We start from the raw sequence: 12,747 nt of genomic DNA on the forward strand, positions 1-12,747 counted from the left end.
GCCTGGCTGCGTGAAATTCTTTTCTAATAAAAGTGTAGAAGAAGATTTAAATTAAATTAAGGAGATAAGAGCAGAGTAGCAACTTTTAGTAAAAGCTATAAATTTAAAAAAAAAAAAATTTTTAATTTTGATGGTGAATTATGTTTTACAATGACGGTATAAGACAAAAAGTAATAAAAAAATTATTCGATAAGTGTTTTGTTTAAATTTTCAGATTTCAATATTTCGAAAGCGAGGCATAAATCAAAAATTTTATTGTTATATTTTTCGTCTAAGATCATGAAGTTATAATTGATCATACAAGTTAAAAATAATTTCAACTCTAAATTTACCCTGGTTCTATTACATTCCTGGACAATGATACTTGGTTTTTTTTCTTTTCTATGTTTTTGCTAATATGTTTACTTTCTTTTAAAAAGTTTTTTTTTACACAGTCAAACCGGGATAAACGAGAGTTCAAGGGAGCACAATCTCATTCTCGCTTATAGAGGTTTCTCACTAATCCGAGTTTCTCGCTAATGCAGGTACATGGGTAGCGTTTCTCTCTTATAGAGGTACGCAGCAATAACAAGTCACAGCAAGTACGAATGTATTTTTATTGTAGCTATAGTTCCTCCTAAATAATATAAATAAATAAAGCTCGACTGTCTTATAGAGGTATAGATAAGTAGCAGTCTCACTTACGGAGAGGTTTCTGTTTCTCGCTAATAGAGGTTTTGGGAGCTTAAAATGACGGGTCCTGGCTATTACTCTCTCTTATAGAGTTTTCTCACTTATCCAGTTCTCACTTACCCAGGTTTGACTGTATTCTTCTTTTATTATTCCAAGTGAAAATTACGAACAACTTTAAAATATACCATTTTGTGAGATTTCTTCTATGAGCAGTGCATTAAAACTCGAACTTTTAAATTGAATAATTTTATTTAAAGACCCCGGTGTCCTCCCCCGGAAACTTGGTAATTGATTTATATTTATTTTAACCACATATAAAAAAAAACAAGCTTTAATCTTTAAATTGCTATGCTGCTCCTATATCCTTAATTGAGAAATTTTATTAAAAATGCTCTAATTTTCATGAAACAGGTACTAAAATGGATTTTCCAAATGCTTAAAATTGTATAAACTATTATTAGAACATATAATATCCTGTATGCAAATGCAAGTAAGACATTAAAATTTATAATAAGTCTCATGAGAATTTTGCTTATTAATGAAGATAATTTATGACAATTATGCTTCAAAATGACTTCTAATTATTGAATGATTCAGTTTTTATAAATAAAATATTCAATAATTTACAACTACACACGTGTATCTATAAAAAAAAAGAAGATAATAAGAATAACAATTAGTTCCTTTTTGATTAATTAATTAAATATTAATAATTTTAAAAAAAAATTGAGGCTTCTGGGTCTTTTTCAACTTTTATGTGACATAAAAATTTCCCCACACTAAAAAAGCATGTCACACATTGGGTTATGGGTGTAACGAATAACTTAAGGTAGGAAGTTATTCGTTGTGTGCGTAGTCTTGGTAAGGCTACGAAATTGAAATGTTTAAATATATCTCTTAAATTTAAAAATTCTTCATTCATGCAACTGTTATTTAGTCTTAGTGTATTTTCTTACTTAAAGACGTTCCCAAAAATTGAGTGTATGAAAATAATTGAGACTTACGTTTCAAATTTTGAGGGTGGGTTATGTTATTGGATGAAAATTAAGAGTACAATTTTTCAATATTTTTTGAAATATTGATGCCTAAAGATTTAGAAAAAATCACAATTATAAAAGAAATAAGGCACGAATACCATTCATTTCATCACTTAAAATGTATTTTATGGAAAAACGAGTGCCGCTTATTATAGTTTTCTTTATAGTAAAATATTTTTCATGCTTTTAACTAATAAATATTAATTTTCCAAAATAATCTTAAAAAAATTAGCCTTATTACATAAAAAAGCATCCCTTTTTAAAAACACTTCAATATAGAATTTATATGTTAAAACGCAAACTTAAACAGCTCAAATCTAATAATTTAACACCTTAAGAGGTATTAACAAATTTACCTACTTATAAAGGGCATTAATAAGAATACATATACTCGATTTAAAGATGATCCTAAGAAAACGTGATATTTTGGGACCTTTTTTACAGAAAATTGAATTTACAATAACTTTTATCTCTTTGCTATTTTTGTTAAAACTGCTAGGGAACGAGGTAAGGAACGTTTCCCTAAATTTCATTTGAAGATGGTGGTACGTTTTCCCAAAGATAGCATCCTGAATTTTTGAAGTTAATATCATCAAAGGACTCCCCACCATATATCAAAATATCTTCCGGACTCAAATTATCTTTTTCTAATTTTTTAATTTATTTGGATTATAACTTTGCAATGTTATATAGGGGAGACCGGGTATAGAAGTAACATTTTGTACTGTCACCTTGGTTGCTGGTTAGGTGTTAGTATCAGGGTTCGAAAATATCCGATATTTATTATAAATATCAAAATATCGAATATTTATGATATATATCCGATATATATCAAAAGTTTGATATTTACATTTATAGAATAAACAGTTATATTCTATAATTACAAAAGTTATTTAATATTTCTTATTAAATACTCAATAATGAAGTAAAATCGTTTCTGCACTTTGTCAATTACTTTCTTTGTAAAAAATAATAGAATAAACATAAAAAAAATTTACTCTTTCGTAACGAAATTTTTCTGACACGACTGACGCCATTAATGAAGGCAGAAGTGTTGCGATTTATGGATTAGAACATATTAGGGAATATGTTTTAATTCTACTCGAACGCCATTTACATTTGGGGAGTAGAAATACAGTAAAAAACGCCAAAAATTACTTCATTCTAATATACAATTTTTAAATCTTTTTTGTATTGATATATATCATAAATAATCATTTGATACATATCGGATATATATCGGATATATATCATGATATATATCCACTGATATATATCCTCGAACCCTGGTTAGTATTTTAATGAAATTATTATATCCATATATAAATTCCATGCATGCTCTTTACATTAGTATCTTCATTTTCCTTATAATTGTATATTTTGGTACTAGCTGTGAATTACCCGCTTTGCTGGGCAACATCCCCACTTGCACCCCTCCCTCCACATTTCCTTGCGTGGGATAACATTTTTGTAATGTACACGTCATGCTCTTTTATTTGATACCCCACTTAGGTATATTTGTAAATATTCGATAATTCCTTCCCACTTTCTCGCTACACCTTTCTACCCTCCGAAGGTTAAAAGTAGATAAAAACAATAGATCTTTGAAGCTGGTTGTATATCGTGTCAATATTTGATCTTAATCGATGCACAACTTTTTTAGTTTTTGAAGCATATCCCTTCCAACCCCTATTTCAACCCCTTACTCTACTATAATATGGATGTATTATATATAAAAACCTTAATCTTGAATCACTCTATAGCATCAAAATCCGTTGCGTAGTTTCAAAGATTTAAGCATACAAGGGGACATAGGGACATAGGGACATAGGGACAGAGAAAGCGACTTTGTTTTATACTATGTATATTGATGAATCACATAGACTTAAAAAAAATTCGTAAATTGTTACTTTCGACCACGTTAGCGGATCGAAAGTAACACGAAAGTTAAGGGACAGAGGGGTTGGAAATAAATATGCTATGATATAATAAATCCACAAGTGACTTATTAGAAAAGTTTATTTGAACAAGAAAAAGAAACATTTGCATTCAAAAATTATATATTTTATGAAAACAAATCAACATTATTAACTCCTCGAAAGTAATTTTCTTAGTTTAAGTAATGATAATCATATATTTTAAGCAGATTATTCTATATCAGTCTTAAGTAACATTTTACTTGCGTATTTGTGTACCCACTTGTGTAAGTAACATGTTACTTGTGTATCCACAGAGCTATGTTACTTTTGCACCCTACCAAATTTATGGAAAACAATAAAGATAACCTTAAAACAGATGGTGGTGCGTGCAAAAACGAATTAAAATACTGTACAATTAATGTAATCAAGAAATAATATGCAAACACTCAGATTAATATTAGGCGGTTAATACGACGTAAATATCAAATAAGTAAACTTTAAAAATCCTACTTTTGATTTGTAAAATCACGTATTTTGACTTGTAAAATCACGCGGCGACGGATTTTAATTAAAGAAGGCGGCATTTGATGGCAGTGAAGCGGTTTTTCAACTGTTTGAAAAATCTACAAAGCTTTTGTTACATTCGACCCGCCGTTACTTTTGTATCCGGTCTCCCCTACCATTTGACACTTCCCAATTTTCGTTGTTGTTTAGTGTTCGCCTTCGTATTTGGATGTAGCCGTATAAATAAAGTCTGACTAGACAAACCAGGATCTAAATCATTGAAATAAATCATATGATCCCATAAATTGTAAATTGTAAATTAACATATCTTGTAACTAAATGGAATTTTTGAAACATAAATAAAATAAATTTTATAAAAATAAAAAAATCAGCTTATTAAATCAAAAAAACGTGATGTATTATTTTATTGATTGTGTTTGTGATATTATAAATTATCTCATTGATATAAAAAATATCGATGTGTGGAGGTCAACCATTTTTCAATAACATCCAATTGATTTGATAGATGGATACTTGATATTATTTAGAGTTAGTTTTCCCTAAACTGTACATCTTCAGAAAAACATGATATTAATTAGGTATACCTAGTGTTTAGTAGAAGGTCATGATTTGTCTGTTTGTTGGCTAAGCAAAAAAAAAAAAAAAAGGAAAAGAAGAAACACAGCCGATAGTACAGTGAAACCTGGTTAAGTGGGACATCAAGGTACCTGCAAATTTGTCTCACTTATAGAGGTAGTCCACTTACGCAGTGTCTTACCTGCTACAAAAATTATGAATACCGAGCCTTCGCGCGAAATCTTTAATCATCGATCCACTTACCGAAACGTTTATGTTACAAAGTTGCTTGACCCATCTTAGCAAACACTGTTCAAGTTCAGGATATTCTGATAGACGTACACGTTTTAGTTTTCCTTGTCCTTCAGAACATTGTGATAAAATTTTATCTTTATTCTGAATTATTCTACAAAAAGTAGATTTTGGCTGATTAAATTCGACATAGACTTCTTCGCGTATCTTCCCACTTTCATAAACGGATATCTTCAGTTTTTCACGTCCTGATAACGATTTGAGCTATCGTTTCGGTATTTTTCAAATAAACATCCGTATGATAGTAAACCAAAAAAAAATTAGTATATAGTATATAGTGCGCTTAAAATTAGTATATAGTGCGGAATTTGCGGATATTATAAGAATAAGTGGGTAACAATGATGTTATCTCAGTTCTCAGTTACAGAGGTTAACGCATATAAAATTCACTCGCTGTCTCAGTTATAGAGGTAACTATGACGATAAAATCGAAAGAAGGAATCCCAGATATAGACGTTTGCTTCGTCCCACTAACAGAAGTAATTCAGTGCCAAAATGTTGGGATTTTAGCATGAGTTACAGTTATGGAGGTTTATCACTTATCCAGGTCCCACTTAACCAAGTTTCACTGTATTTTGTATACTAAAGGTTTATTTCTAAGCGGTCCAGTTGGCAACGTTTTCGAAAGTTTATTTTAAGGACATTCCCAAAAAAAGGAGTGTATGAAAATATTTGATACTTGCGTTTCAAATTTTGAGGGTGGATTATGTTAGAACTTGGGAAAATTAGAACTTGGTAAAGTTAAGAGTAAAATTTTTCGATATATACGATAGTTTTTGAAATATTGATGCCTAAAGATTTAGAGAAAATCACATATAGAAGAAATAACACACAAATTCCATTCATTTCATCACTTTAAATGAATTTTATGGAAAAACGAGTGCCGCTTGTTATAATTTTCATTGTAGGAAAATATTTGTCATGCTTTTAACTAATGTATATTAGTTTTTCAAATTAATCTTAAGAAAATCAACCTTGTTACATAATAAAACATACTTTTAAAAACCATCTTCAATATAGAGTTTAAGTATATGTTAAAAACGCAAACTTAAACAGCTCAAATTTATAAAATACCGTAGGGGATATTACAAAATTTACTTGTTTATAAAAGAAATTAATGAGAATGGATATACACGATTTAAAGATCCTAAGAAAATGTGATTTTTCAGAAACGTCCTTTATTATATATATATATATATATATATATATTTATTATATAAGTTGACATAATGAAAATTGAGAATCAAAATTATATACATAATAAAAATGATTGAATTAAAATTATGTACATAATGGAAATAGAGAATTAAAATTATGTACATAATAAAAATGATTGAATTAAAATTATGTACATAATGGAAATAGAGAATTAAAATTATGTACATAATAAAAATGATTGAATTAAAATTATGCACATAATGGAAATAGAGAATTAAAATTATGTACATAATAAAAATGATTGAATTAAAATTATGTACATAATAAAAATGATTGAATTAAAATTATGTACATAATAAAAATGATTGAATTAAAATTATGTACATAATAAAAATGATTGAATTAAAATTATGTACGTAATGAAAATGATTATTATTATGATGATAACATAATAATAATGTATTATTATTACGATCATTTTTTTTCGGACATTAAATAGTAAAATGGCGTGCCATAGACTTCCGAATAAAAAACCTTTATTGATGCGAGTAAACTCTTATACCTCTATTATAATACCACTGTTGTAAAAGTTCATGGTACGCTTAGGTGTCGATGAAAAATTAACTTAACCTTTAACAAATAACAGATAAGACATGTATGACAGATATTTTTCATTTGTATAAACCGATAACAATCTTTTTCTTTGCTTTTAACTGCTCTTTTCAACTCAAATCAAGGTCTAAATACTTATATGAAATATATTTAAACTTTATTCATATTAAAAACGACCATTTCGTTTTTAACATCAAAAACATTCTTCGTTATTTGATCAGTTAAATTTTTATAATATTTCTTAAGGATGTACGAGCAAAAAGGCAATTTTAAATTAAAAGCTTGATTTTTTATATGAAGTTTGACTAAGTCTAAATCACTTAGAAAATTTTAGGGGAGGTTCCCCAATTATTTAAATAAGTAAATAACTTCAAAAGTAAGCATATTTAACATTGGTTTTATGGAAAAATGGTAGATCGATGATATGTTTCAATTCTCCGAAGCTAGTCGGTAGAAATTAAAAAAAAAAAACTATTAAAATTAAAGTTAAAGTTAAAACCTTAATAAATCATTGAAAATAAAAATAAAAAACAAGTGTAAACAAACAATTGACTGAGTTAATTGTTGAAATACCATGCATAGACAATTTTCGCATAATTTGCGCTCTCACGGGTAAACAGTGATGTTTACGAAAAAATGTTTCAAATAAAAGTTGGTTATTTTTTTATTAGAAATATTTTTAATATTTAAACTTTTGTTCTATCTCTAACGGTTTACAAGATGGGTCCTACGGACCCAAGACCCAATTGACCTATGTTGCTCATTTACGAACTCGACCTCAGTTTTTACACTTCAGTGTAAAAAGTGAGGTCGAGTACACTGTACACTGTAAAAATTTCAGCTAGATATTATTTTTCGTTTTTGAGTTATAGAGTTGACAGGCGGACGGACGGATAGACAACCGCAAATCGACTAACTAGGTGATTTTATGAACACCTATACCAAAATTTTGTTGCTAGCAATTTTTAAGCGTTACAAACATGGGACTAAACTTAGTATACCTTGATATATTACATATATGCATGGTATAAAAACCGTTGTGCCCGACTAATAAAGGATGTATGAGCACGGCAGTGGTTACACGAATTGAAAAAAATATATAGAATTAAAATTTTGATGGTGAATTATGTTATAGCTTGATAATATGTATAAAACGAAAAGTAAGAATAAAATTTTTCGATATCTGAAGTAATTTTCAAAATATCGAAAATTGAAAATTCGAAACATTTCATTATTATTTTTCTATATTCATGAAGTTATAACAAAATTCACCATCAAAGTTGAAAATAAGGTACAAATAGTTTTAACCCTAAGTCTAAAATTGCTTGGTGCTCGTTCTAACTTAAAAAATCCCAAACTTTAATTAATTACCTGAAGTAAATTGCTATAAAATATAATTCTGAAAGTACAAGGAAAGTTTATTTTTGTTCCAATTTTATTGAATGCACTGATTTGCAAAAGATTTTTTAAGTTTACAAATTTCCGGTCAAATAACACTTGAGCTTTGAAATATAAAAAAACTGCATTAAAATAAGTCTATTTGTGTTTAATTCCCAAAAGGACAATCGCATCAAACTATATTTTTTAGAGAATTGAAAAAAAAAAAACATTATTTCATTGTTTTTCCGATACAGATAAACTTGTTTTTACAGAACTTATATAGAGGTTGAATAATTAATGAGCCGGATAATTGCAAAAGAAAAGCCCCCATCAATTTCAATAAAAATACAAATTAAATTATCTATATAGAAATTCAAAAAAATGTATATTACTCATATTACGTAAAAAATTTACTTAATTATGAAAACATGTAAAATTTAAAAAAGATATAAAAATAAAACACTAATTAAGACTATTAATTTAATAAAAGAGACGTTTTGTCTACAAAGATAATTGACTTTTGATCGTACCATATGTCTGACGACTGACAGACATAACAACAAAAGAAAATGAAAAAATTAAAACCAGTTTAATAGAAACAAGAATGTTTATTTAAAATTTTAATGTAAAGGACCCCGCAGAATTAGATTGGAAAATGATTTTCTGTGAAACTTTGTTCTTCAGATCGTTCTAATAAAAAACTCTCACGAACACAAAGAGTGTTTTTTTAAGGCACATGCTTGAGATTCGATAAATAAATCGAGGGAAATGCTTCAAACGAAAAATGTTAGTTTCAAAGCCACACATATTAAGCCGGCAACGAATTCGATCTTAGTTTTCAGCTTCAATTAAAACCTCACTTTAAGGTATTTCCAGCATGGTATCTGCAGTTCCTATGCTAAAGCTATGGTTAAAATTTTTTTCGACATAATTTAACGAAAAATTAAATTTAAGAATTTAATAATGCTTACTATTAATTCCCAAAGTTTCAGAAATTTTGACCGTTTAAAATGGGAAATAATTATGCCAACGTCCCAATTTCGATCAATTTACGTCAAAATTAATATCTCGAAAGTGAAAATTAATTTCTAAATTTTTTTTTTAGAATTTTATTGTATAAACATTTTTTTCTACTTTTTCTTCAATATATAATAATATCATAAAAAATAGTTGGAGAGACCGGACATTTTACATGCTTTAAATGGGACATGACCCTCAAAATCGCGAACTTTGTCTTTAAATATCTCGCGATCTAAACGGCCAAAAATTATGAAATTTTAGGAATTCATAAATAAAGCTATTATAAACCCGAGAAAAAAAATTCGGCCAAATCTGTCGAAAAGTGATTTCATGCTGGAACTACCTTAATTCATAACTGACAAACATAAGATGAACGCTTTAAATTAGAGAGTTGTTTTTTATAAATAGTCAAACATTTTTTGGTTGAAACATTTTAGACAGTAATTGATAGCAAAAATCTAGTTTTTTTGCGTTTGTTCAATTCAATTTATACAAAATGGTCTTTATAAAAGTGCCTAGATTTCGCAAAAACAATGATACAAAATAACAATTTTGAAAAATTTTTTGAGCAAAAAATGTTAGATACTCTTTTTAAACAATAACAACTTTCTAATTTAAAGTGTTCATCTATCGATTAATCGTGTTCATCTTTGAATTACCAGTTATGGAGTAGAATGAGCTTTTCGTTGAGCTTAAAACCTAGATCAAGTTTAATGCCTGCGTAAGATGTGCGTAAACACACCGAACATTTTCCCTTTATTTTCCCCTTCAAGCATTTTTGTCGATAAAAGTTATTTTTCGAGTTTCAAGCATATGTCAACTTAAAAAAAGCACTGTGTATTATATTTATAGTACCTATATGACTAGGAAAATGGACTTCTGTGAAGCAAAGCGCTCTCAAAATGTTCTTCGGATCGTTCTGATCAAAAACTCTCATGGCCAGCAAATTTTTTAATAGTTAGTTGCTGTCATAAGACATAAGTTGCTGACGCTTTCGATTTGTTGTTCACGTGATTAAAACACTGAGAGAACCTTACCTCTAAAACGTCAGTAATCGCAGTATTAAAATGGCTGTGATTTATGACTTCGTGAATTCTCCTAGATTATTGTGGCAGTATTAATGGCTGTCCATATTTCTCAACAGTAAGAGTACTGGGCAGTGTTCGCAATACATATCGCCATCGGAACATACTCATGATGATTATAATAAAAATATCCTTCATAAAAAAATTTTAAACTCTAGGCCACACAAGAACTACCATCCTTAGCTATAATTAGTCTGAAAAATATTTCAATTTAAAAGAATAAAGTGACCTCGTTTTTTTTTAACGAATATTAAAATATCAAAACATCGATATTTTTTAAGCGAATAATGAATGGAGTAATATTGTAAATATGCTGAAGAATTATATTGAGTGGTATAGAAATATAATTATTCATGAAATTGACCGTAATTGGCAATAGCTGAAAATTTTTGTATTTATTAAGGAGTATTAAAGACTATCCTAAAAAAAAACGTGATTTTTTGTAAACGTCCTTAACAAAACAAAAGAAACAAAAACATTTTTCTTTTAAATTCATTCTACTTTGACAAAATTTGTGTAAATCTTGTTTTTGAGATGATATTTTTAAAAATTTAAATCTTTTATTTAGCTTCTTGAATATTTTAATCTCCCTATCTGTAAAGATTTTTAATTTTTACAAAAATTTGTTTTTGAGATGATTATATAAAATATTTTGAACATTTGAATCCTATATTTAGAGCCTGTTAATATTTTTACCACCCTGTCTGCAAGGATTTTAAACATTTACAAAAACTATGACTTTTATTTTCTGAAAATGATTTTTCAGTAATATATTTTGTCTTCTTTGTATTAACTTGCATGAGCATTATTTTTAACAATGCTGGGTTTTTTGACCACCCCATATAATATTATGGCACAGTAATAAAACCTATAATAAAATTCCAGCAACAAATTGCTGGTATATAAATTTTAAGGTAATGAACCTCGCAGGATTAGATTGGAAAATGACTTTCTGTGAAACTTTTTCAAACCGTCCCCAAAGTGTTCTTCAGATCGTTCTGATCAAAAACTCTCAAGACCACAAAGCTTTTCAACGAGTAGTTTTCGAGCTACGGGCGATCATAGCTACACATATACAGGATGCTTTTTTAAATTGACAAATTCAAATTCAATTTATTAATTCTTTTTTTAAACAATACAATATTGTACAGAACATGTCAATAAAAGGGTTAGGGAAAAAGAAAGGAAGGGGAACATATGCAGCTATGGCTGACTTTGTTAGGAACTATCCCGACATTAACCTCGTGCAAACCTGATGGAAAACCATAGAAAACCATAGGTAGCAGAGCCTATTTGATACTAAAAGATCAAATGCCTCCTGAGTATCACTAATAGTGTGATTCGGTTAAGGATTTGGAATAAAAATGGTACTTAGATGACGTACATAAAAAAATTAAACTGTAAGTCAAACTAAAATATTTTCTCAGTTGAATAGATCTGTTATAATATAAATATAAATAATAATAAAAAAAAAAATCAAAAATTCATTTCTTTTAAAATGAAACCAGTATAATTTAAATTTCAATGTTCTCATTATTATCAATTCAACTGAGAAGTCAAATATTCAAGGAATATAAAGCCTTATAATAAAATATGTACTTATAAATAAATAAATCTATCCGTAATACAATTTTCAAAACAATTTGTAAGTCACCTAATAACAAAGTGTTTGTATCAATAGCTAACAAATAAAAAAACAAAAACAAAATCTCGTCTAAGGCTCATAGCAACACTTCGTCTAGACTCTAGAGAATACAGACAAATAGTCAATAATTACTTTTTCACTGCAGTTATAAAAGTCGATCTATCTTTCTCCATTATAGAATTAATTGTCTTACAATTTATAAATTTACTATACAGGCAAATTGCCTGGTTTCGAGGTCCTAAATCTACACATTTCAACACAACAAATGCTTGAAATTCGATAAATAAATTTAATTGGGGAAAATGTTTCAAATGAAAACTGTTTCAAAGGCACACATCTTATACCGGTATAGAATTCAAGTTTTTCAGGTTCAATTAAAAGCTCACTCTCATTCATAACTGACAAACATTAAATGAACCCTTTAAATTAGAAAGTTGTTCTTTATAAATACGCAAACATTTATTTACTGGAAATGATTTTTGAGAAATATATTTTGTCTTTTCGGTTTTAATTTTCATGATGATTTTTTAATAATACTGGACATTTTTTTGACCACCCCATAAAATATTATTGACCAGTAATAAAACCTATAATAAAATTACAACAACAAATTGCTGGTATATTTCATTAAACAAATCAACTATAAAATCATTTTATTATATATAGTTTTGTGAGATGATTATTATTAAAAATCCGTTTCAATATCCGGTTCTGACACTAGTGGGTATTACCTGTCTAATTAAATATAAATATTGAACATTATATACAACAAATATTTGACTTATATCTTTAAAAGTTTTTCAAAACAAACTTCTATATCTATATAA

The 12,747-nt window shown here is 28.1% G+C and overlaps 1 protein-coding gene across 1 annotated transcript in view; it reads right to left on the minus strand.

The window, feature by feature from the left end:
• Positions 1-12,747, minus strand: part of LOC123291727 (dual oxidase) — a 41,599-nt gene that overhangs the window by 12,646 nt on the left and 16,206 nt on the right. The gene's annotated exons all lie outside the window — the stretch shown is intronic.

The sequence above is a fragment of the Chrysoperla carnea genome, chromosome 2 (assembly GCF_905475395.1).
Source record: "Chrysoperla carnea chromosome 2, inChrCarn1.1, whole genome shotgun sequence".
In the NCBI taxonomy this organism is placed as follows: domain Eukaryota; kingdom Metazoa; phylum Arthropoda; class Insecta; order Neuroptera; family Chrysopidae; genus Chrysoperla; species Chrysoperla carnea.